The sequence below is a fragment of the Lithobates pipiens genome, unplaced genomic scaffold (genome assembly GCF_037356315.1).
Source record: "Lithobates pipiens isolate NorthernLeopardFrog02 unplaced genomic scaffold, aLitPip1_a1.2 Scaffold_23, whole genome shotgun sequence".
Classification (NCBI taxonomy): domain Eukaryota; kingdom Metazoa; phylum Chordata; class Amphibia; order Anura; family Ranidae; genus Lithobates; species Lithobates pipiens.
The window spans coordinates 214,856,977-214,882,520 of NW_027507785.1; the positions used below are offsets into that span (position 1 = coordinate 214,856,977).

The window sequence follows — 25,544 nt, forward strand, 5'->3', positions numbered from 1 at the left end:
CCAACACAAGCCAATGGGATGGGATCTGGGCAGGCCGATACATGCATGTGGCCCGCCCCTTCCTTATGCTGCCCAATCATTGGCTGGATAGCTGCTGAGTCCCGCCCACCTCTGACATCACGCTGAATTTGTCAACTCTTCTCTTGCTCTATACAGATTCACACGCTGCAGCACTGCAGAGAGCATTCAGTTTCACAGTTACACGATCGGCTGGGCCAGTTAGTGCCATCGACCAGTGCCACCTGCCAGTGCCAGTTAGTGCCACCTGTCAGTGCCAAATGCAAGTGCACTCCAGTGCCACCTGCCAATGCCAGTTAGTGCCACCTGCCAATGCCATCTGCAACTGCCAGTGCCAACAGTGCCACCTGCCAGTGCCACTTGCCAATGCCAGTTAGTGCCACCTACCAATGCCATCTGCCAGTGCCACGCAGTGCAATCCAGTGCCAACTGCCAACCATTGCCACCTGCCAGTGCCAATTAGTGCTGCCCATCAGTGCCACCTGTCAGTGCCCATCAGTGCCACCTGTCAGTGCCCATCAGTCAAGGAGAAAAAAAAAAAACTTATTTGCAAAAATCTTAAAACAAAAATTTTTTATTTTTATTTTTTTTTTTTTAATATTGTCCATTTTTCTCTTAGCATCCGGCATGAGCAATTCTTATTGCCCGATGCCCCACACATGCAGTTCTGGGCGCTGGGCAGAGGATTTAAATAACTGGCTCCTAGATTCTAAGCAAATTTGTCAAGCCCTGCGCTAACATACACATTCTAGGGCCAATTTACAGACAGGAAAAGCACGCAGGCACATGGAGAACATGCAAATTCCAGGCAGATGGTGTCATGGTCGGGATTTGAACCAACCTTATCGATTGCTAGGTGAGCGGGCTAACCACTACACCACTGTGCTGCCCGTATATAGCGACAAGTTTTGTGCAGCACTTTACTTCAGGGCAGACAGTACAGTTACAACACAATTTAATACAGGAGGAATCACAGGGGCCTGCTTGTTAGAGCTTACAATGTAGAGGTTAATGCCTACTACACACAATCATAAAATCAGACGAAAAATAGCGCTTTCGAAGACAATCATGTGATTATCTGACCTTTAGTATACAGCTTTAGAGAGCTGATAACAACATTTAATGTAAAATGATCCAAAGGGACAAACATATTTCTTGTACGACACCAGAATGTATGATTTTCATTTAATCAGTACAGTATTCGCCTGAAAAATATTAGAAGAGCAAGACTTTACATGCTCAGAAACAAAATACATTTTCAAGTTTTTGTAACCTCTTAATTTTCAATATGAGACTAGCATGCAAAAAGAAATAAAAAAAATTGTCCGATCATCGCCTGTATGGTGCTTTAACTAGAGAGTTTGAAAATGACAATAGCCTCTATAAAAATAAAAAAAAATAAAAAAAAAGCTAAGAGGTGTAAAACTTAAAAGGTGAGAGATAAAGTACCCTACACCTCACTCATTCACCATGCTCCAAAAACACCCCAGAAAAGAGAAATGCTGCCTGCGCCCCTGCTCAAGCATGCCCCTCCACTAACCTATATCACTCACATACAAGGGAAAAGAGGTAGATTAAAAAAATACCAGCCTCCTTACATTGGTGCCTGACTCCCCCATCTCTGCCAGATCTAGTTCAGACATGGCTGTGGACACTCTGCCAACCATCCGACTCTCCTACATGCTGGCTGTATAACAGGCTCCACCCAAGCACCTGTGTCCACCCACCTGGTCCCTATAGGGTGTTACAGATCTAGTACCACCATGACTGGGATGCAGACCACAAGAAATGGCAGTCCCAGGCTTCTTACACCATTATAGCCAGTAATAAAGCTCTTCCTGGAGGGGTTCCTAGGGCAATACAAGACTGAGAGGGGGTCCCCTAAATGCAGAGCCGACCTATCTTCTGCCCTAGGAACTAACCATTCCCCAGGATCTCTGCTCCCATTAAGGCAACACTGCATCCAGGTGGCATCTGCCACCTAGCAGGACAGCCTGATAGAGAGTAAAATGTAAACAATAGATGTGATCCTATCTGGCTTGGAGGAAACACATAAAACTGAGGGACCTGGGAGATTGTGTGCTACTTATAACATGGATCTCATGTGTTTTCTGTCTAGAATTGTACACGCTACATTAATTGTTCTTTATTTGCCATCTTTTTCCCCGCGAAAGTGGAGTTCTTTTATACCAACTTTTTCCCGCTGAACAAACGGCCGGGTGGGTAACTTGCCACTCTGAGTGGACGTTCAGGAACGTCCCTCAGAACGAGGCTGCGCAGCGGCACGATCGCAATGCGTTCATGTCCTCCAGTCGTGGCACATCTTCGATCCGCAGAGAGGCTGTGATTGGCTCTTCTGATCACATGATGGGTGTGTCCAATCAACACCAAGGTGTCATGTATACAGAGCAGGCTGTCAGAAGATCGGCTGTGCTTCTCCTCACATGGAGCCCATCAGTGAGGAGAAGGCAAGCTGGTCTGTGTTGCAGGCAGGAATCATTGAGTGTACAGCACTTTACACTCACTGAGAACACAGCAAGTGTCTCCACAATGTGTCCCCACACAGTAAAAAACATCCCTGCGCACATCTGTCCCAGTGAAATAAGGCAAGGATTGGCTGTGTGTGTGTGTGTGTGTGTGTGTGTGTGTGTGTGTGTGTGTGTGTGTGTGTGGGTGTGTGTGTGTGTGTGCACATGAGAGACAAGCCTTGGTCCGTCCAATCCAATATAGCGAACAAGAGAAGAAACCTAGTACTCAAGGCACGGTGTAATCCCTCTGGGTTTTTAAAGGCAGACTAGGTACATGGCAAACATATTTATTGGAAACTAAATAAAATTGCAGTGGCAAGAGAGTTGCTTACAAAAAATAAATAAGCTCAATACAAAACATTGGCATGCAACTTAGTTGCCCTAGATATGTAATTAGGCTAGTGAGAATGCATGCTGCGAAAAATGACGCTTAACATGTTTCAGACCATGTCGTCCTGCCTCAGACTTAATGTCATTTGAAGCAATCTTAATATATTATATAATATAAAAATATAGTAGGGCTGCAACTAACGATTATTTTCATAATCGATTAGTTGGCCGATTGTTTCGATTAATCGAATAATCGGTTAATAACCTTAAAAAAAAAAAGCTAATTTTGCTGCGATTTGCATTTTTAATTTTTTTTTGGGCAATTTGTTGTTGGGCAGATTAAAAAAAACACAAATTGCTGCAGAAACGCATTATTACATTGCTTTTCTGCAGCTTCCCCATTGAAGTATATTGAACCAAAAAACCAAAATAGCCCCGTTTTGTATTAAAAAGTCCTTGTCTTTTCCAAATACGCAGCGGCTGAAAAAATCATGGATGTGAATGTGTCCCATAGGAAACCATGTAAATGAACTGTACTGTGTTTCTGCAAATAGCACCAAAAAACACAGAGGTGTGCCCCAGGCCTGAGATGTTTAGTAACATAATGGGGTTAAAAAAACTAAAATTAGTACAAAAAGAGCAAATAATCGCTACTGTAAGGGGTTCATTTTTTACTATGGGACAGTGAAAGTAATATTTACAGTAGACATTTGCTCTTTTTGTACTATAAAGGGCTAATTTAATTTTTTTAACCCCATTATGTTAGTGGCCGATTAATCGATTATGAAAATAGTAATCGATTAATTTCATAATCGATTAGTTGTTTCGGCCCTAAAATATAGCGAACATTAGTATGAATGTTGATAATGAGTAACAATGTAATTCAGTATTAAATTCTCATTAGAGTAATAATTTCCACAGAAAACGTCATGTCTGCACATGTGATGATTTTATTATAGCATTAGAGATTGCACTTACACAGGTGAGCTGATCACTGATTGACAACCAAGATGGAAAATGGCTGGATTCTTGGGCTGGAAAGAACAGCCAGATCAGGATCCAAACGGTAAGCGGTCAGGGGGCGGGAGCACGATCAATGGTGGGAGATGGGAATTGAAGTACCGGGACCAACTGCAAAAACTCCCACCAACAAAGACTGGCCACTGAGCAATAACGTGCGGTACTTGTAGCAGGAGGTAACAGTTATGTCTCTAGGGATAAAAAAATTTCCAAAAACTTGACATGTTCAAAAGACTCATTATGCCTCATAGAATGTACATTGGGGTGTTTGCTTTCCAAAATTGGGTCATTTAGTGGGCTTTTCCATTGTCTTGGTACTCAAGGGCCTTCAAAAAAGCGTGATATGTAGTCGGGACACTAGATGTGTAATTTATGCTCCCAGAACTCCTGAAGGTGATACTTGGATGTTGTGCTTCTATCTGGCCAGGCTGTGGAAAAGTCTCAGATGTGTGGTATTGCCATACTCAGGAGTAGCAGAATGTGTTTTGGTGTGTAATTACAAGTATGCCTATGCAGTGTGTGAGATCACTTAATAGGACAACTTTGTGGAAAAAAATAAAAAAAATAAATAAAAAAAAAACACCATTCATTTCAAGTATTGTAGGAAAATATTACAACTTCATAAAAAAAATTAAAAAAAATAACTCTCACCATGGCTCTTACTAAACGACAGACTGCCTACTTTCTAAAAATGGGTAATTTCGATATTTGTACTATCCTGACATTTTAGGGCTCCAAATGAGGTCGTCAGTACATCAGGATTGATCAATTTACAAATGATATGCAGCATAGATTGTAGACTCACACAAACCAATTATCATCCACTTATTAGGATTTTTTTAACCAAAGACATGTAGCAGAACACATTTTAGCCACAATTTATGCTGACATTTTATTTTATTGGATATTTTTTTAAAACAAAAGAAAATATTGTTTTTTTCGTTTTTGCTTTTATTGCAAAAATAAAAAACCCAGTGGTGAATCAATACTGCCAAAAGAAAGCTCTATTTGTGTGAAAAAAAATGATAACATTTCATTTGGGTACAATTTAGCATGATGGAGTACTTAAAGTGTGAGTGCACTGAAAGCTGAAAATTGGTCTGGGCAAGAAGGGGGTGAAAGTGCCCAGTACTGAGGTGGTTGAAGTAGAACTAAGGGCAAAACTTTCTTTCCCCCCCATTTAGGATAGCGTTTAACCACTTGCCGCCCACCATATAGCAATATGATGTCAGCAAAATGGTTGCGATATCCTGACCAGACATCAGGATATCAAGCCGCTGGGTGCCTCTCAGTGCCCATCAATGCCACCCATAAGTACCAATCTGTGCAGCTTATCAGTGCCCATCAGTGAAGGAGAAAAAAAAACGTATTTATAAAACATGGAAAAAAAAAAGTTTGTTTTAAAAAGGTTTGCCTTTTTTTATTTGTTTAGCAAAATATAAAAACCGCAGAGGTGATCAAATACCACCAAAAGAAAACTATTTGTGGGAACAAAATTATAAAAATTTTGTTTGGGTACAGTGTAGCATGACCGCACAATTATTTAAAAAGCAACAGCGCTGAAAGCTGAAAATTGGCCTGGGCAGGAAGGTGCGAAAGTGCCCTGTATTAAAGTAGTTAACCACTTAAAGTGGTTGTATACCCAAATTTTTAACTTTTACCTACAGGAAAGCCTATAATAAGGCTTACCTGTAGGTAAAAAAAATATCTCCTAAACATGTACGGTTTAGGAGATATCCCCCTCGGTATGCGCCGCTGACTGCAGCAGCGCATGTGCACAAGGGGATTCTTGGCCTGAAAATCCGGCAGTGGCCGGCGGCCGGAATGAAATCTCCCGCGCGTATGCACGGGAGTGACGATATCGCGGCTCCGGCCACTAACAGCGCCGGAGCCGCGATACCCGGAAGAAACGCCGAGGGAGCATGTCGGCTCCCTCGGCGTGGATCGGGCCAGATGTCGGGGCCTCGTTCTAAGGTAAGTATTTCATAATGAGCTAGTATGCGGTGCATACTAACTCATTATGCCTTTTGCTTTGCAGGTTTAAAAAAAAAAAAAAATGTGCGGGTTTACTACCGCTTTAAGGACAGAGCCTCTTTCTGAGATTTGTTGTTTACAGGTTAAAAACATTTTTTTTGCTAGAAATTTACTTAGAACCCCCAAACATACTTTTTTTTTCTAACAACCTAGAGATTGTACAATTCTAGACAGATTGCAATACTTTGTCACACCGTATTTACGCAGTGGTCTTACAAGCGCACTTTTTTTGGGAAAAAAAAACTTTTTTGAATTAAAAAAAATAAGACATCCGTAAAGTAATACCAATTTTTTATTTTTTTTTATATTGGGAAAGATAATGTTACGCGAGTAAATTGATAGCAAACATGTAACGCTTCAAAATTGCGCCCGCTCGTGGAATGGCGGCAAACCTTTACCCTTAAAAAGCTTCATAAAAAAAAAATTCTACAGGTTGCATGTTTTGAGTTACAGAGGAGGTCTAGGGCTAGAATTATTGCTCTCGCTCCACCTATCGCGGGGAAACCTCACATGTGGTTTGAACACAGTTTTCATATGTAGGTGTTACTCACGTATGCGTTTGCTTCTGCATGCAAGCTCGTCTGGTCTGGGCAAGTTTAAAAAAAATGTTTTCCTTATTTTACCTTTTTTCACTGTTCTCTATAAAAAAAGAAAATTGTGTCACTTTTATTCCTATTAAACATCCCTTGTAATAGGAAAAAAAGCATGACAGGACTTCTTAAATACGAGATCTGGGGTCAAAAAGATCTCATTTACACTAAAATGCAATAATAAATAAAATAAAATTTATTTTTAATAGCTTACCTGTAAAATACTTTTCTTTCAAGTAGATCAGGGAACACAGAGCTAGAGTAGTTACTATGTGGGTTATAGGCCACTTAAGGTGATATGCACTGGCACGCCCTAAATTAAAAAGTGCACTCCCTATATAACTCCTTCCACTGGTGGGAGAAACTCAGTTTTGTAGCCAAGCAATACACGTGTATACCAAGAAGGGAGGGACCTCTGTGTTCCGTGATGTAGTTCAAAGAAAAGGATTGTACAGGTAAGCTGTTATAAAAATCCTATTTTCTTATCGTACATAACGGGACACAGAGCCATAGTAGTTACTATGTGGGATATCCCATAGCAATGCCAACTGAAGGGAGGGCGATAGACACAACAAAGTAGGGCACCAAGAGACTAGAGCACTCATACAGCAACCTGCAGTACACTGTGCCCAAAGGTGATGTCCTTATGCCTTTTACATCTACATGATAGAATCTGAAAAATGTATGGCCTGAAAACAAAGTTGCCCAAGAAGCAATAACAGCCCTGGTGGAGTGCGCTTTAATATGATAAGGAGGAATTTTCCCTCTTTAAACCATCAGTTTGAACAATCAGTTGACAAATTCATTTAGAAATACATTTCGATGCTGCCTGTCCTCTTTTAGGACCATCTGGCAACATAAACATGACATTTGTTTACCAATCCGAATGGTCACTTTCAATAGACCTTGACCGTTCTCACCACATCAAAAAAATTTAGTGACCTTTCTTCCACAGAAACGAAGTTCTGGAAAAAAAATGAAGGCAGAACAATATATTGGTTTAATGAAAACCCCATACTACCTTCAGTAAGAATTCAGGATGAGGCCGCAATACAGCCTCATCCTTATAAACAACCAAAACAGCTCCTTACAAGAAAGGGCAGCCAACTCTGATACTCTTCTTGCAGAAGATATGGCAACCAAGAAAATTATTTTTTTCCCCTGTCAAGAGGACCAAGGGAATATCTCATACTGGCTCCAAAAAAATGCTCCTTTAAGCCGACAGGACTAAAATTAAGTCCCAAGGGTTCAGGGGTGACCACACTGGAGAATTAAACCGCTTTACACCCTAAATAAAGTTACGAACCAAAGAGAGGGAAGCAAGTGGTTGATGAAAAGAAAGACCGATAAGGCTGACAACTGGCCATCGATAGTACTCAAGGCCAGCTTAATTTCTAATCCCATCTGTAGGAATTCAAGGATCCTACCTATGACATTTCCTGGGGTGCCAATCTTTCAGAAAGTGGGTCTCAATAGCCAAACCGCTAAATTTAGCGTTACTAAGGTAGGATGGAATACCAGACCTCGCAGGAGAAGGTCTGGCCATAGTGGTAGGGTCCAAGGGTCCCCCACTGCCATCTTTACGATCTCGGCAAACCAAGATCTCCTGGGCCACATGAATCACCTCCTTCCCTTCTTTGTTGATCCTGCAAAAGAGGCGCGGAAGCAGCAGAATAGGAGGGAACGCATAGATCAGTAAAAAACTGATCCAACAGAAAAAAAATCAAGGCATCCGTTTCGTGTGCCATCAGATCCCTTGTCCTTGACACAAAGGTCCACATCCAGAACTCCCCTTTTGGTATATCAACAGAAAAAAGTCAGGGTGAAGGAACCATTCTCCCAGGAACAATTGTTGGAGACTCCAGTAGTCCACCTGTCAATTCACTATTACTGCAATGAAAATTGCTAATAGGCAAGGAATGTTGTTTTCTGCCCAAGATAGAATATGATACACCTCTTTCTCATATCCCCCTGGTTAATGATAAAAGCCACAGCTGTGGCACTGTCGGATTTGATCCTGATAGGACAATCCCATAGTTTGAGCATCCAGGCCTCGAGGCCCAGGCGTACTGCCCGAATCTCTAGAACAGTGATAGGGAACCTTGGCACTCCTGATGATTTGAAACTACATTTCCCATGATGCTCCACTACACTGCAGAGTGCATGAGCATCATGGGAAATGTAGTTCCAAAACATCCGGGGTGCCAAGGTTCGCCATCACTGCTCTAGAATATTGATGGACAAGGTCATCACCGATTTGGACCATTTCCTTAGGACAGATGCTTCTTCCAAGGATGCTCCTCAGCCCCGAAGGCTGGCGTCTGTTACCACCTTCCAGGTAACTGGTAGAAAGGATTTTTCTTTTTGAAGATTCTTGGATATCAACAACCAATTGGGGCCCTGATGCACATTGGGGAATAAATGCATTGGGAAGCCCAGAGCTTGGGCCTTCTTGTTCCCAGTTGACAGCATACTGTTTTGCAGCAGTCTTAAATTAAACCACGCATAAGGAACGGTCTCGAAAGAAGCCACCATCTTTCCTAACAAATCATGCAAAGCCGAATAGAAGGATTCTTCTTTGACTTGAGTAACTTAATCAGTTCCCTTATGGAACCGATTCTTTCCTGGGGAAAAAAAACATCCTCTTCCGAGCTGCATCAATGATCAGCCCAAGTACTGTAACCTCCTTGATGGATTTGAGGGGGATTTCTCTAAGTTGAGAATCCAACCTAGGTATTCCAGGTAGTTAACTACTGTGACCAAAGTTTGGATTAAGCGGGCTACCGAACTGATCTATGAAGAGAAGATCTAAGAAGGCTAGTATTGTTATACCTTGAGCCCTTACCCAGGATAAAGGAGCCAGGACCTTTGTAAAACACTCGAGGTGGAGTAGCTAGACCGAAAGGCAGAGCTACAAACTGAAAAAGAAGATTTTTAACCTTGAAGCGTATACATTTTTGGTGGGGGGGGGGGGCGCACATGGAAAAGAGCATCCTTGCTGTCGATAGATGTCCTTGTAGGACAGAGACTATGGATCGGATTGATTCAATGCAAAAAGAACGGATATTCGAAACTGGTTGAGATCTTTGCGATCTAAAATGGGTCCTTCATCCCTGTATGGTTTTGGAACCGTAAAAAAAGGTTGGAATAAAAACCTAATCTTTACTCTACCAAGGGGGCCACCAATAACACTCTGAGATAAGAGATGATCCAAAGCTAGAAAGAGACTTTTCACTGGATCTCTGGGAACATTTTAATCTAAAAAAACAAGGAGACGGGAACTCTGACACTGTTCCTGCCAGAACCTTGAAAACTGTAGAAGCCTTCCCCCCACTTGAGCTAGCGAGGGGCGATCTTTAATAAGGCTTTAGTATTTTGTTTTGTGGGTTACCTCCCCTGGGTCCTCACTTGACCCTGGGACTGACCCTGAGGTTTACCTCTTGAATCCTGCCGGAGAAGGCCATTGTGACTGCCTGGAGGCAGATGCCCCTGGCACTGGAGAAACAGCACATTTAAAAGAAAAAATGATTCAACTTCTTAACCGGAAAAAGGGGAACTTTTCCCACTAGAAATTCTTTGGATATACTTATTCAGATTGTTTCCAAATTACCGTTCACCATAAAAAAGGGAAACTGGCCAAGAGCTTTTTGCATGGCGCTTCAGCTGACCATCTTTCAACCATAGGATTCTATGCACATGTACCAGCATTAGCATGAGCCGTGAGGCCCGGAGAATAGAATCCATCATAGTACTGTAAAACAGAACTCTTCTGATATGCCGGCCAAACCCTGGGCCTGCTGATCAGGAATAACTGAGTACCTCTAGAAACTGGTCCTTTAACCGGTTCCCGACCAGCGCAAGCTGATGTATGTCGGCAGAATGGCACGGGCAGGCATACTGGCGTAGAGGTCGACCGATATGGGTTTTTCTCTGGCCGATGCCGATGCCGATATTTAGAAATCATGGCGGCCGATAGCCGATATATGATGCCGATTTTTTTGGGCCGATATGTTAGGCCGATTTTATTTTATTTATTTATTTTTAATCCCCCTTGATCTAACACACCTTTCCCACTGGGGCGTTTTTTAAGGCGCTTTTGGGCTAAAAATAAAAAAATGGCTCCCCTGCAGTCTGCGTGAAAGACAGAGTGCTTTCACACAGAGGCGATGCGCTGGCAGGATCTTAAAAAAAAAAGTCCTGCAAGCAGCACATTTGGAGTGGTGTACACCGCTCCTCCACCACTCCTGCCCATTGATATGAATGGGCACCACTGCCGAAGCGCATGCAATGCGATTTGGCAGCAGTGCTTCATGGGCGCATTTAACCTCTTCCTTGGCCGCTAGCTGGGTTATATGTGCCCCACTAGCAGCCAAATAGCACTGCTAAAATGATGGTAAAGAGCCGCTAAAACTTGCGTTTTGCCATCAACGCCTGCCAGCTCCAGTGTGAAAGCAGTCTTCATAAGTGATACAGAAAATGTATTACACTTAAACATTTATTAAACAAAACAAACCTCCAATCAGTTTACTTGTATGTATGATTTAGATTAAAAAAAAAAAAAAAAAAACTACCGTATTTGCCGGCGTATAAGACGACCCGGCATATAAGACGACCCCCTAAAAACCTGCACAGTTAAAATGTTTTGCCCGTACTCACCGTTTAAGACGACCCCCCATTCCGAGGCTTCCGACGCTTCATATCCCTCTTCTTCGTTCTTGCTGGAGCCATTTCCTTCTTCCTTCTTGCTGGTGCTGGAGCCAATCACGGCGAGCAATGTATTCTATTAATGAATACAAAGCCTGCTGGGATTGGCAGAGGCTGTTACATCATCAGCCCGCGCCTCACTCTCAAAGCCAATCGGAGCAGGCTACTGTGTGTAGCCTGCTCGGATTGGCAGAGATTGCTACTCCAATCCGAGCAGGCTCTGTATTCATTTGAATACATCGCTCACTGGGATTGGTTCAGTGGTATATACTGTATGTAGCCGAAGCTACATACAGTATTACCGGACATCTAGAAGGCATCCCAGCAGCTGACCCGGCGTATAAGACGACCCCTCCTTTTTGCTCAGTTTTTTTAAGTGTAAAAGGTCGTCTTATACGCCGGAAAATACGGTATATATTAAATAAAAACAGGTAGTCAAAACTTTTGGACAAAAAAAAAAAAAAAAATGGGCTAACTTTACTGTTTTTATTTTATTTTTATTTTTTAAATGGTGTATTTTTTTCCCAAAAAAATGCATTTGAAAGACCTCTGTGCAAATGCCGTGTGACATAAAATATTGCAACAACCGCTATTTTATTCCCTAGGATCTCTGCTAAAAAAATATATATCATTTTTGGGGGGTCTAAGTGATTTTCTGGCAGAAAATACAGGATTTTTACTTGTAAGCAACAAGTGTCAGAAAAGATTTAGTCTTTAAATGGTTAAACTGAGAACTCTACACACTGAGATGACTTCATTCATTCAAGTGTAAACATTGTATCATTTTGTTCTTTTCTTGGCAGCCTGCCCAGAGAGGAGGAAAGGGTTGCTATGACGACTCAGTCAACTTGCACTGACTTCTATACAGAAGTCATTTCAAAGTCCCACTGTAGTTCTAAATCACAATCGGCCGATGCCGATTATTTAAAAAACGGCAAATATCGGCCGATATATCGGTCGACCTCTATACTGGCGTACAGGTACGTCCAATCTTCAATGCCGCCCTGCCATCGAGAGCGCGCCGCCCTGCCATCGTGATAGTGTGCCGGTCAGGACCCCCGTGAGTCCGGTCGCGGGTCCCGCGGACTCGATCGCTGCGGGCATACCTGAGATCGTCTCACGGAGCGGCCGAATGAAGAAATGCCGTTGTAAACAGAATTTCTCCATTCTGCCTAGCAACTAGTGACGCTGATCTCTGCTCCATGTGATTGGAGCAGAGATCAATGTTAACTAAATGAAAGCCCAACCCCCCCACAGTTAGTAACACACCCCTAGGAACACTTAACCCCTACACTGCCACAGACTGGTTAACCCCTTCACTGCCAGTGTCATTTACACAGGAATCACTGCATTTATATAGCAGTGATTACTGTATAAATGACAATGGTCCCAAAAATGTGTCCACCACAATGTCGCAGTCACAATAAAAATCGCTGATCGCCGCCATTACTAGTAAAAAAAAAAAAAAAAAAAAATAAAATTAATAAAAATGCCATAAAACTATCCCTATTTTGTAAACGCTATAACTTTTTGCGCAAACCAATCAATTGCTTATTGCGATTTTTTTTTACCAAAAATATGTAGAAGAAATACGTATCGGCCTAAACTGAGGGGAAAAAATGTTTTTTTATATATTTTTGGGGGATATTTATTATAACAAAAAGTAAAAAATTAGTTTTTTTCCAAAATTGTCGCTCTCTTTTTGTTTATAGCGCAAAAAAAAAACAAAAAAAAACGCAGGGGTGATGAAATACCACCAAAAGAAAGCTCTATTTGTGGGAAAAAAAGGACGTCAATTTTGTTTGGGAGCCACGTCGCACAACCGTGCAATTGTCAGTTAAAGCGATGCAGTGCCGAAACGCAAAAAGTGGTCTGGTCTTTGACCAGCAAAAAGGTCCGGTCTGTAAGTGGTTAAGAACTGAGATACTCTGAACGCCAGCGCAGGTTTGAATGACTAAGGCCTCATGCACACGAGACGCAGGTGAAAACTCTGCTCAAAAAAAGATGAAACGCGTGTTTTGCCGCGTTTATAAAGATAACATCGTGTAGACCCTCCCCAAGCTCTCAAAGCATGTTTTTTTTAACTATTTCTGCTAATTTGATCAGAGTGAGCAGCAGCAGCATAGAGAGCAGTTGTACACTTGCATTTGCCTCTCTTTCTGTGGTATATATTTTGAAATGGATCCCATATTGAATATATGTCAGGAAATGCTCCCGATGTTGCTCTTGATGAGACAGCAACGTCGTCGCAAATTTCGTGAGAAGTCCAGAGTCAGAGCTCGTTGATATTGGACCCATCCGTTAATGGGACAGCGAATGTCCGTTGGATATTTCACAAGCATGTATGTGCAGCTGCGTACCTACCCCGACAAGTTTTTTTAATTTTAGCCGGATGTCCATTGTCACATTTGATCTGCTCTTAGAAAAAGTACGACCTGGTCTGACATTCGTGGACACAAATATGAGAAACTGTGTCACCAGAGGAATGTCTGTTGGTAACGATCAGGTATGTGTATTGTTTTCATTATTTCTAATATAAAACATTAAAATAGTTAATTATTTATTTTTTAATCTTAATATATGTTTATTCATTTTTTCTAGTTTCAAATTGTTTTATTTAAAATCAAATCTATGTTAAATTTAAAACAATTATAAAAAATCTAATTATTTGGCCAATTTTTTAATATATTTTTTATCGTGAAATATGTACTGATTAATATATTTTAATTCTTTGCTGCTGTATATGGTAGTATAACACACAGGGGCTGTGTGTGACGGCGCGCGACGGGAAACACACAGCTATTGAAATTAAAGTTGTGATGTTCCCGGCGCTCTATTCAACCAGACGGCTCTCTTCACTGCAGAGGGGCATAGCTGGCAGCATCAGTGGGGGGGCATAGCTGGCAGCATCAGTGGGGGGGCATAGCTGGCGGCATCAGTGGGGGGCAACGCTGGCGGCATCAGTGGGGGGGCAACGCTGGCTGCACTTATCTCTTTTATTATGTCGCCAGTCTCTGACCACCTCCTGTACCATGTCCCCAGTCTCTGACCATCTCCTGTATAAAAATATTTTTTAAAAACAGTCATTTTCGGTATCGGTGCTGTTTCGGTATCGGTTTCGGCCTAGTGTATTTTTCATTTTCGGTATCGGCACCAAAAAACCCATTCGGTGCATCCCTAACACCCAACCCCAATGACCAAATTACATTGCCGCAGATGGTCACAGTTGACTTTGAGGCCATGTATCTCTGATGCAGAAAAGTGCATGACATTTTGCGACCCGACTTTGGGGCCCCCTATCTCGGGGTCACTTGGTGATAGGAACCCCAAATTTGGATATGTTGTAGTGCTAGATCCAGTGTCTGCATACAAAATTTGAGGTTCCTGGCAATAAGTGGCCCCAAGATATGGGCCCCCAAATTCGGGTCACAAAATGTCATTCTTAGATCATATTTCTGAGTTTTCAGGTCCAAAAAATTGGGTTCCTTTAAAAACACATATAAACGCAAACGCGTTTTGCGTCTGAAACGTGGACATTTTTGCTTCTGAAACCATTTTTTTGCTTCTGGAAAAACGAGGTTAAACGCAACTGAATAAAAACGGCAAAAAACGAGACTTTGTGCATGGACACATAGGATAGCAGTTCAGGGGCAGTTGAAAAAAAAATGTCCAACTGAATCTGAACACGCGTTTAACTGCGTCTCGTGTGCATGAGGCCTTAACCTGCAAGCGAAATATAGTTTTTTTCGATTAAAAAGGAACTCCAACTTCTTATCTGTTGGACCCTTTCGGGTTAAGCCTATAAGTATTGTCTACTGGACAAGTCAGGCTTTTGTTTACAGAGGATATAGCAGTGTTAATTGCTGCAACTTCACAAAAAAACCCTTCCTCCATAGAATAAAGCATTGAGAACTTTTTCAGAGGAAAAAAAAACAAAGTTAGACTTAACAGTAAGGGCCGGTTCACACTGCAGGCGATGCGAGGCGACACCGACTTGCCTCACCACGACCTGCCGCGACCTCAGCGGCAACTTGCAGATGACTTCTGTATAGAAGTCAATGCAAGTCGCCCCGAGGTCGCCCAGAAGTAGTACAGGAACCTTTTTTCTGAGTCGGAGCGACTCGAGTCGCTCCTCTCAGAACGGTTCCATTGTACAGAACGGGGGCGACTTATCACACTGCGGCGAGTCGTGTCGCCTCGCATCGCCCGCAGTGTGAACCGGCCCTAACTTGTTTTCCAGAAGTCTTTCAGGACAGCATGGGTTCCCCATGATTAAGTCAAGTGAATGATGAAACATGTCAGGCGTGGCTACTAGGTAACAGAGTGAGAGGATCCATTGGACGGCTCACGTCTCTCTTCACCAAGGTGCTGACGAGGCCAAGGAGCGGTGAGAGATTTAAAGAGTGTGTCTCGCATACCCTGGGTCCACTAAAAATCACCAATGCTTTGGCAATCAGCTGTGTTAAAGTGTGCTGTGGTTTGACTTATTTGGCGTGGTTACAAGTTTTTAAATGTGAGTGTAACTTAAGAGGATCTTCTTATGTGTGATTAAAAGTTTTTTACGGTATCACGCTATGGGAGCATTTCCTTTTTTCTATTTCATGAGAGCACTGTCTATGAAAGTGTCAATTGGGTCAGCTTTTCTCCCGCTGAAGTGAAGGATTGTATGCCTGTCATCCACATCCCTGCAAAAAGGGTTTGGAAAGCGCTTTTCTGCCAAACACATTGAGTGTGAGGCTGATTTAGTCGGTGAGTTAATTCACATAAGGGGAAGAGGAATCACATTTCACAGCGGTGTGGTGAAGGAAAGGCGGTTTGAGAGAGAAAAAAACACTTATCAATATTGCTTGTTAAAGTGAAATATGTTTTGAAGACTCACGGTCTTTTGCAACATTGTATGAACACTGCATATGCTCTGCAGTACTCCCTGAGGAGTGTTTAAAAGTATAGTGTGAACTATTACTTATTCACTGGGTTATTTTATTTAATGTTTATTATTAACAAAATTAATGTATACAATTTTTTTTTAGCTATATCTGATGCACTTTGTAGTATATTTAGTGGTGTAATAGTCACTTGGTTTAGCGCCATGTGTTTCAATTATTTATAATAGGAACAAATACACAGAAATTAAAGAGGGATTCCACCTACAAAAAAAAATAATATTAAAAGCCAGCAGCTATAAATACTACAGCTGCTGACATTTAATAAATGGACACTCACCTGTCCCAGGGTCCAGCGACGCCGGCAGCCGAGGCCGATCGATCGGCTCTCGGCTGCCGCCACCATTCTAGGTGAGGGAATCAGGAAGTGAAGCGAATCGGCGTCACTTCCCGGTTCCCTACTGCGCATGCGCGAGTCGCGCAGCAGGAATTGTCCGCGCTGTCTCTGGGACCCATGTGTGTCCCAGCAGACAGCGCGGCAGGACAGGAAATGACAGACTCCCACAGGAGTCTATGCCCGGAAGTGGGTGTAAATACCTGTCTTTGACAGGTATCTCCACCCCCCCTCCCCCCTGAAAGGTGCCAATTGTGACACCGGAAAGGGGGAGGGTTCCAATCAGCGGAAGTTCCACTTTAGGGTGGAACCCCGCTTTAATAAACGTATTCATATTTTTGTGATAATTGGAGATTTGCTATGTGGGATTGTTCTTCAGTAGGCCCCACTTTTTTCTGCCTCCATCTGTTTGAGACAGGCTTTGTTTTTTTTATTGCATTTTTAGGGGTTGGAGTGTAACCACTTATATTTGGTATATATATTTTACATGTGTAAGCAAGTCTCTCTTTTCATAATTATATAATTCAAATACTCGGAGGAAGGTAAATCCCTCTTTGAGACCTGTACTACTAAAATCAATCCCAGATAGAGGTCATGTGCTGACTCACAACACAGAGATAAACACACCTAAAATGCCACCCTTACGTTTGCTTCCCCCCCACTCCATTCTTTTCTTCCCCTTTCCTGCACTTGTCTTTTCTTTTGCTTCTTCACTTTGGTCGCTACCACCAATTCATTCAGCTTACCCTTTAGATGAGATAACTACTCGGAGACTAGAGACATGAACTACCTGCCATCTTTACCTCATTTATAAAATAGATTTACGTAGATGAGCGAGAACTGTACATGTCATGAAACCCTCAACATGCATACTGAATGTTCTGTTGTACATTACTACCTACTGTGACATGATTAGGAGGCTGCGACCTTCACTGTTTAACCACTTAATAACCGCCCTATAGCCGAATGACGGATTTAGGGCGGTTTCTTAACTGTGGGAGGCCGTCATATGACGTCCTCCCAGAATTCCGCTCTCGCGCGCCCCCCTGGGGCGCGCACTCGAGAGCATCCGTGACTGCCGGGTCCACAGGACCCGGCGCATCACGGATCACGGTAAACGGCCGCTCGTCACGGCCGTTTACCACGTGATCGCTCCGTCAAATGACGGAGTGATCACTTGTAAACAAACCGGCGTCATGTTATGACGCCGGTTCCTCCCTCCCCCTCTCTGTACCGATCGGAACAGCGGAGGGGGAGGAGATCGGTGTCAGCAGCGATGTGGGCTGCATCTGCAGTGCCCACATCGCTGCTCACCGAAAATTAACCCAATACCCTGCCATTACTCTGCATTACCCTGCAATACCCTGCAATACCCTGCAATACCCTGCATTGCCCTGCATTGCCCTGCAACGCTCTGCAACGCTCTGCAACACCCACCAATACCCTGCAACACCCACCAATGCCCTGCAACACCCACCAATGCCCTGCAACACCCACCAATGCCCTGCAACACCCACCAATGCCCTGCAACACCCACCAATGCCCTGCAACACCCACCAATGCCCTGCAACACCCACCAATGCCGCGCAACACCCGCCAATACCGCGCAACACCCGCCAATACCGTGCAACACTCTGCAATGCTCTGCAACACCCTCCAATATCCTGCAATGCTCTGCAACGCAATACTCTGCAACGCCATACTCTGAGATACCCAGCCATACTCTGATATACCCAGCCATAGTCGGTGATACCCTGCAATAGACACCCCCCCCCCTCCCGCCGCCCTCCGGTGCTTCTACCGACTCGCCAATACTATCAAATCCAGAATCTTTTTTTTTTTCAGGCTTCCCAGCTTAGAGGTGAGATGCGGGGTCTTATTGACCCCACATCTCACTGTAAAGAGGACCTGTCATGCCATATTCCTATTACAAGGGATGTTTACATTCCTTGTAATAGGAATAAAAGTCATCAAGAAATTTATTTTTGGGGAAAAAAATGTCAAACTAAAATAAAGTAAAATTAACAATAACATTTTTTTATTTTTTTTTTAAAGCGCCCCTGTCCCCATGTGCTCGCATGCAGAAGCGAACGCATACGTAAGTCCCGCCCACATATGAAAACGGTGTTCAAACCACACATGTGAGGTATCGCTGCGTACATTGGAGCGAGAGCAATAATTCTAGCCCTAGACCTCCTATGTAACTCAAAACATATAACCAGTAAAAAAAAAATTAAATCGTCGCCTATGGGGATTTTTAAGTAGCGACGTTTGGCGCCATTCCACGAGCCTGTGCAATTTTGAAGAGTGACATGTTAGGTATCGATTTACTCGGTGTAACTTCATCTTTCACATTATGCAAAAATTGGGCTAACTTTACTGTGTTTTTTTTTTTTTTTTTTTAAGCACAAAACAGTTTTTTTTCCAAAAAAAAGCATTCGAAAAATTGCTGCGCAAATACCGTGCGAGATAAAAAGTTGCAACGACCACCATTGTATTCTCCAGGGTGTTTGCTAAAAAAACATATATAATGTTTTGGGATTCAATGTAATTTTCTAGCAAATAAATGATGATTTTTACATGTAGGAGAGAAATGTCAGAATTGTCCTGGGTGCTCCAGAACGCCTGATGGCGCTCCCTGCATGTTAGGCCTCTGTATGTGGCCACACTGTGTAAAAGTCTCCCACATGTGGTATCGCCGTACTTGGGAGTAATAGCAGAATGTGTTTTGGGGTGTAATTTGTGGTATGCATATGCTGTGTGAGAAATAAACTGATAATATGACAATTTTGTGAAAAAAAAAAGTAAAAAAAATCTTGATTTTGCAAAGAATTGTGGGAAAAATGACAACTTCAAAAAAACTCATCATGCCTCTTACTAAATACCTTGGAATGTCTTCTTTCCAAAAAGGGGTCATTTGGGGGGTATTTGTACTTTTCTGGCATGTTAGGGTCTCAAGAATTGAAATAGGCCGTCAGTACTTCAGGTGTGATCAATTTTCAGATATTGGCACCATAGCTTGTGGACTCTATAACTTTCACAAAGACCAAATAATATCCACCAATTTGTACTTATTTTTACCAAAGATATGTAGTGGTATAAATTTTGGCCAAAATTTATGAAGAAAAAATTACTAATCTGCTAAATTTTATAACAGAAATGAAGAAAAATTCATTTTTTTTTACAGAATTTTCGGTATTTTTTCTTTTATAGCACAAAAAATAAAAAACCCAGCGGTGATTAAATACCACCAAAAGAAAGCTCCATTTGTGTGAAAAAAAAGGACAAAAATTTCATATAGGTCCAGTGTTGCATGACTGAGTAATTGTCATTCAAAATGTGAGAGCACCGAAAGCTGAAAATTGGTCTGGTTATTAAGGGTGTTTAAGTGCCCAGTGGTCAAGTGGTTAAAGTAATTACTGTAATCTTTAGGGCCTTGCCTCAAGTCTGAAAACTCAAAAATACATTTGGAAAAAAGAAAGGTGTCAGAACACACAGTACATCGCAGTTGTTGTGTATGGGACTGCATAGCCTGCATAGCCACAGACTGGTGAGGGTGCTCGCGCTGACCCATATCCACAGTCAATAGTGTCTACAATGGGCACGTAAGCATCAGAACTGGACCACGGAGCAATGGAAGGTGGAATCCTGGTCTGAATGGTTTGAGGAACACAATAACCCCTTTGAGGTATTGATTTGGACTCCAAATTCTCCAGATCCCAATCGAATTGAGCATCTGTAGAATGTGCTGGAAAAACAAGTCCAATCCATGGAGGCCCCACCTCGCAACTTGCAACATAATGGAAAATGTTTTTTTTGTTTTGTTTTTGATAGAGTGGAGAAGTATTAGTAAGGGCCGGTTCACACTGCAGGCGAGGCGAGGCGACTCCGACTTGCCTCACCACGACCTGCCGCGGCCTCAGCGGCGACTTGCAAATGACTTCTGTATAGAAGTCAATGCAAGTCGCCCCGAGGTCGCCCAAAAGTAGTACAGGAACCTTTTTTCTGAGTCGGAGCGACTCGAGTCGCTCCTCTCAGAACGGTTCCATTGTACAGAACGGGGGCGACTTGCGAGAGCGAGGCGAGTCGTGTCGCCTCGCATCGCCCGCTGTGTGAACCGGCTCTTAATTTTATTGCCGTCACGTGCCCGTTATGGAGATTCATCCTTGATTTCTCCTGTTTACCTTTAAAATTGAAAGTAAAAGAAAATCACAAATTTTGGATTGTCCCCAGAACAGTAATAAAGATTAACATTTTCCAACGGGGACAATATTTTTGTTAATTACCAGTAATTCCTTCACTTCGTGTTTTGGCTATGAGCCAGGAAGTGAAGGAAAATCTCCACAATGGGACACCGATGGGAAAAAACAAACCTTAGGCTGCTTTCACACCGACGGTCCAATCAGGTCCGGCTCTCAGCTTTTCAGGCAGACCTGATCAGACCACCAATTGTTCTCAATACATAGTGGTTATCAGCGGACACCTGCCGGGATCCAATCCGCCAAAGAGATGGGGGATCCATTCCCCATCCAGCCAGGGATTGGATGACAGTTGGATGGAAAAGGACAAGCAGTCCGTTTCCACCCAAGTGCTCAATAGAGGACAGCAGGGCTGTGTCCGTTCTGCATAGCAGCGCAGACACAAACCTGTCATCCGCCTGCTCAGTGGGGATAAGTGGAAAGATCCCCTGCTGAGCAGATTACAAAGTCCGCACAGGGTGAATGGGGCCTTGCAGGAGTTAGAACAGAAAATGAAAAAAAAAATACATTTACTTCTCACCGACTAGCCGACGTTGTTACACGGCAGCAGGTTGGCTCCCCTGCACAAAAAAGCGTATTTGTAAGGCAGCCACTTTAAGGTGTATAGGGGGCGCAACCGCCGCTTGACGTCGGAGCTGATGCTCGTGGCCGCGATTGCGTCTGACAGAGACAGAACCGGGATCTGTCAATGTAAAAAGACAGATCCTCGTTCTGACAGTGAAGTAGAGAGATCTGCTGTTCCTAGTAATCAAGAACATTCCCTGTCAGTCCCATCCTCTCTCCCCCCGCAGTTAGAAACACTCATGAGGGAACACATTTAACCCCTTGATCACCCTCTAGTATTAGCCCCTTCCCTGCCAGTGACATTTATACAGTAATCAGTGGCTATTTTTAGCTTTAATCGCTGTGTACACGTCAATGGTCTCAAAAAATAAAAAATGGTGTCCAATTTGTCCACCGCAATCTCACAGCCCCACTAAAAATCGCTGATCACCGCTATTACTAGTAAAAAAAAAAAAAACCCATAAATCTAGTACCTATTTTGATTATGCTATAACTTTTGCGCAAAGCAAACATACACTTATGTTTTTTTGTGGTCTGTGGATAGCGTAAAAAAAAGTGATCAAATACCACCAGAAGAAAGCTCAATTTGTGATGCAATTTTCAGTTAAAGCGACGCAGTGCCGTATCGCAAACAAATGGCCTGGTCATTAAGGGGGTGGCAAACCCTTCTGGTACCCAAGTGGTTAAAGGATCTTCTACTGATGGCTTGGTGCCAGATACCCCAGCATACCTGGACAGGTATAACGCAAAGTCCCAGAAGCAATGGGCAGCTATCGAGAGCCTGTCGGCTCGAATTTGACACGCTATTAGACCTTCGGCAATATGTAAGTGCAATCTTGTCTTTTAGTAAGTAAATAAACGTTCTATGGAATTACACTATGGAAGCCTTTTTATCCTTACACGGGAAATGTCTGACTGTTGGTAATACTGAGGACATCTGAAGTAGAGGATTCGGGATGCCTTGCTGCCAAGCACAGAAACCCGAGGCTGGGGTATAAGCCACCTGTGAATGTGATCTCCTTAACCGGTTCCCGACCAGCGCACGCCGATGTAAGTCGGCAGAATGGCACGGGCAGGCATATTGGCGTACAGGTACGTTCAATCTTAAATGCCGTCCTGCCATTGCGAGCGCGCCGCCGCGCTCGCGTGCCGGTCAGGATCCCCGTGAGTCCGGCCGCGGGTCCAGCGGACTCGATCACCGCGGGCATACCCACGATCGTCTCACGGGGCGGCTGAATGGAGGAAATGCCGTTGTAAACAGCATTTCCCCATTCTGCCTAGCAACTAGTGATGCTGATCTCTGCTCCATGTGATTGGAGATCAGTGTTAACTAAATGAAAGCCCAGCCCCCACACAGTTAGTAACACACCCACTAAACTGCCATCCACTGGTTAACCCCTTCACTGCCAGTGTCAAAAACGTCCGATGTGTCCGTCATGTCGCAGTCACAAAAATAGCTGATCGCCGCCATTACTAGTAAAAAAATAAATAAAAATGCCATAAAACTATCCCTATTTTGTAAACGCTATAACTTTTGCACAAACCAATCTCTTATTGTGATTTTTTTTTTACCAAAAATATATGGAAGAATACATATCGGCCTAAACTGAGGGAAAAAAAAATTTATATATATTTTTGCGGATAATTATAACAAAAAGTTAAAAATAATGTGTTTTTTTTCAAAATTGTCGCCCTATTTTTGTTTATAGCGCAAAAAATAAAAACCGCAGGGGTGATCAAATACCACCAAAAGAAAGCTCTATTAGTGGGGGGGGGGGAGGATGTCAATTTTGTTTGGGAGCCACGTCGCACGACCGTGCAATTGTCAGTTCAAGAGACGCAGTGCCGAATCGCAAAAAGTGTAAGTGGTTAAAAAGAGATCTATCCAGCTGGAAAGCAGTAGTGTTTTTAAAGGTGGAGGGCCCTATCACAGCTCCTTGGGTGTTTTTGTCATATGTCAACGTGGATCGGTCAGTTGAGGAACTTCTTTATGAACTGTTGCTTTGAGCTTGTATGTTGTGGAACATTTTTCTTCTTTTTAGCAACTCAGAGCAATCTAGTTCCCTTGACTTGTGGTTTATATGCACATCCATGAGTTCACTTATTTAACATTACAATATCATTAGTCATTTGGAGGGTTTGTAGCCCTCATTGACTTTGGTGTATGTCATAAGAATTATAGGTCACTGTATACAATTCTTTTTCACTATCAACATAGCGCAGTTTATTTATTTTTTCTATGGTGGATGGTCATGTTATCAGGGTTTGGAAATAGCAGAGGCTACATTTAGATCCCCTGATGTGATGTGTCAATGTATCTTTCTTGCTTTGCTGGTGGGGAGATCCCCCATAGTGACAGCTGGGAAGAAGAGGTGAATGCTAGTCACATAATAAAGCACTGACAGAGGCTCTCACCCCTTCCCTCCATGTACAAAGTTTCAGCTGAAGACTACGTGGTGTTCCCGGATCTAAAAGGTGTCACAGCAGCTTCCTGCCTTCAGTACACACCGCTGTGTATGTGATCAGAACTCAGAACACAAAACACACACACACACACACACACACACACACACACACACACACACACACACACACACACACACACACACACCCCCCTCCTCTACATCCAGGCTCTCCCCACTCCATTGTGTGCAGTGGTCTGTCCAAGTCACTATTTACCTGCTGCTACTCCTGTCAGAGCAGAGCCCCCCTCCCCCTCTACCCCGGACACCAGACCAGTCCGCACAATGTCCCCCCCCCGTTCTGTACCCCGCACTGAGGCCTTCTCCCGCCCCCTTTATTCCTTTATTCCCGGACACCCGGCGCTCCTCTCCCCTCCTACCTGTCTCTTTCTATCCTCGCCGCTCTTCTCACTCAGCCGCCATGTTCCTCACGCCTCACCCTCTCACGTCAAATCGCGCGACCCGCCCATTGGCTGTTTGCGTACCCACGTGCGTGTAGCATCACCAGCGAGGCTCGACTCGTGAGGGGGAGGGGAGCAGAGGAAGCAAGCGATACCTGAGTGACGAGAGCGTGACGCGGTTCTGTTCTGTCATAATCTCCAACCTATCAAAAACTCCGACAGCTTGTACTGCGCATGCGAGCGCGGACACGAGAAGGGCTTTCTTCTTGCAACGTAAAAGCCATTAATCACGCCAATTCCTCTTGTCGCTTCACCGCACCTGCGCGGTCTTCGTGTAACGCGCGAAAATCATTCCAAATTCTCAAATTAATTAATTATGGCAGCAGTGCGCATGCGCGGGAACTCATCCCAGTCACATGTTCCGACTGTCTCACACATTATAAACCAAAGGAAATATATCAGGGGTCTCAACCTGGTGGCCCTTCAGCTTGAAACCTGTGAAATATATGGACAGTTAAGCAAAAATACAGAGTTTTATCATAAGAGACTCAAAGCAATGAACATGATGAACTGGGAAGATCATGTACAGAACAATGTATTTGCAGAACTATGTTCGTACTCGCATACATATCCACACATTCTTCTGTACAATATCTTGCCAGTTCAGGGGATGTGAGTCTTCCCACGCAATCTGAACTTAAGATTGTCACGTAAAAGGCTTTAAAAAGACCAACTGCTCTGACCGCTACATCGCGACTGAGGCATCAAATAGACCAACTGCTCTGACCGCCACACCGAGACTAAGCCCTTGTACACACGGTCAGATTCCGACAGAATGTTTCCGATCTGAGTTTTTTGTCGGATATTCCGACTGTGTGTGGTCTCCATCGGACTGTTTCCGTCAGAATATCCGACTGACCAACTTTTCCAACTTGCCGTTAAATTTTCAGACAAAATGCTCAGATCGGACATACTCCAATCATGTGTAGCCTACTCCGACGGACAAGGTGCCACGCATGCTCAGATCAAATTCAGACACGGAAGCGCACGCTCAGGTAAAACTACTGCTCGTAATCGATATAGCACATTCGTCACGCTGCAATGTTAAAAATTCTTTCATGAAGCGCATTCTCTTCTTTACAATGCTGCAAGAATGAACTTCTTTTGATGCTCATAGTCACACACACTTCTCCCGAACGTATTTCCTGAGTCTTTTTTACTCATTTCAGCAATACAATTGTTTAAATCGTCACACCTACAGTTTTTTTTGTTTGTTTTTTGGGGGAATTTTGTGTGTTTTTTTCATAAACATCTCCTTTTTTGACAGTTTGCTCATCTTTGGATTTTTTGGCGTGTG

The 25,544-nt window shown here is 43.3% G+C and overlaps 1 protein-coding gene across 1 annotated transcript in view; it reads right to left on the reverse strand.

Annotated features, from left to right (window-relative positions):
- The window catches only part of SLC71A1 (solute carrier family 71 member 1), a 132,047-nt gene extending 107,745 nt beyond the window's left edge, over nt 1-24,302 (reverse strand). The window contains exon 1 of the mRNA XM_077452838.1: nt 24,167-24,302. The gene's annotated coding sequence lies outside the window, so the exon portion shown is untranslated. The remainder of the gene's footprint in view (nt 1-24,166) is intronic.
- Between the last annotated feature and the right edge of the window lie 1,242 nt (nt 24,303-25,544).